Source organism: Eimeria acervulina, genomic scaffold (assembly GCF_000499425.1).
Source record: "Eimeria acervulina Houghton genomic scaffold, Eah_scaff20, whole genome shotgun sequence".
Classification (NCBI taxonomy): Eukaryota; Apicomplexa; class Conoidasida; order Eucoccidiorida; family Eimeriidae; genus Eimeria; species Eimeria acervulina.
This window is the reverse complement of record NW_013550063.1, coordinates 124,075-126,024: the sequence shown is the minus strand read 5'-3', so window position 1 is coordinate 126,024 and position 1,950 is coordinate 124,075.

The following is a 1,950-nucleotide window of genomic DNA, read 5'->3' as shown; positions in this document are numbered from 1 at the left end:
CTATATCTATATCTATATCTATATCTATATCTATATCTTTATCTGTATACCTATATCTATATCTATATCTATATATCTATGTCTATATCTATATCTATATCTATATCTATATCTATATCTATATCTATATCTATATCTATATATCTATATCTATATCTATATCTTTATCCATATATCTATATCTATATCTATATGTCTATACACCTTTATCTATCTCATATATATATATATATGTATTGTATGTAATTTTTGTGTGCTGTGTCCAGCAGAAACCAGCATGTACTCTTGCGATGAGGAAGCCTGGAGGCAGGATGGGAAATAGCTGCATGACTTGGAAGTCTACTCAGACGCTTTGGCCCTAGCCTATGGATACAAACCATCAGTAGCCCACTCGCGCTTTAACCCCGTTGGGAGGAATATACCTTCTTGTAGGTATCCAAATTTCGGGTTAGTCCTGCTGTGCTAGTCTAACGGTACAGGTAGCCGGTGACCCCCAGTGCTTGCTCATAGTCAACATTGTTCTAGTTTGGAAATCACGCACCTCTTTAGACTAGTTCGGGATTTCGCAACCTGGGTCTCCCTGGAAATAAGGCCATTGGTCCACTGGTCTGCTGGCGGTTCCAGCAATAGCTGCTTCGGAGTACACTTATTGACCGCGGATTGCCTTAGTAATGGCCAGGTGTTCACGCACAACATAGCAAGTATGTACATGAATTGTGTGTAAGGGTGTGTGCTTCTCAGTAACACCTGCTGCAAGGAGTTTGAATCTCAGAGATTACGGTCCTATAGAGTTGGATCTCCCACGGCAGGAGCCTAATGGGAATGAGGGCCAGCACAGATCCCTAGACGAGAACCGTACAAGTTCCCTTCGTCCACTTAGGCCTGTGATGTTGGGTTCTTGCCGCATTTCTTCGCGAGGTTATCTAGTTTCCTTATTAAATGAACTTCTTTAGGCCGCGGGCACGGGCGTCTACGTAGTATTCCGACGTAGTGGAACTGTGACGCTGGAGCGCTCTATCCTCCACACTGGCGGTATGCGCAGCTTCCAGCCATCAAGAATATATTATTATACATTCATCTCCGATAACTTTAGCGTGCTGGGCATTGAATTTGCCGTTGCATGATAGTCCCCGTTTGCTCATATCTCTCTTCTCCGAGGCTTCTTTGGGGGTCAGTTCGTTTGTGCTGTGTCGTAGAATAAGCGAATGGAGACCGCAACTGTTGCAACTGATGCTGCAATCGTCCCAATTACGTTTTTCTTTACCTCAATCCTCCCTTTGGTATCCCTTGGTTATCTTCAGCACTCCCTATCTGAGTTCCCTTTATCGCAGGGTTCGCAGCAAGTCGCTGAAGCTGCTAGCCTCTTGGGTGAATCTTCATTGCTTGCCTTCTAGTATTAAAATATGTTGACTGAATTATTCGTTTGTCAGACTCCTGAAAGTTGTTTCAGCTGCTGGCTCTGCCATCCGTTGAGTAGACAAGTTTCGCCCCCCTTGTACCCCGTCATTCTGCGATGCCAACTCGACATAAATTACTTCGTCCTAAAGCTTAGTTGACGTTGAATGTAGGCGGCCAACGGAAGGTTGAGCTCGCAGCTCTCGTAGCCCATGAAACTAGGGTAGTCGGTGGTACAGCGCAGTAGATTAATGCTAGATGTGACGATGAGATGGGTTCAGAAACGGCATGGCCTTTCCAATTAGATGCAGCTGGATAATTTCCACCAGTTAAAATGAAGGATAGTTGCTGATTGGCACTACCCTCGTAGTCAGGGGCTTCGAGCGTTTAGTAGGTGGAGTATGTTTAAGCACTCGAAGTAAACTGAATATTCAATTTGAATAGCTATAGGAGCACTCGTGAAGTTGCAAACAAGTCAAACGACTCATTGACAACCGGTTTGGGCTCCAGTAGGCAACATGCACACACACACACACACACACACACACACACACA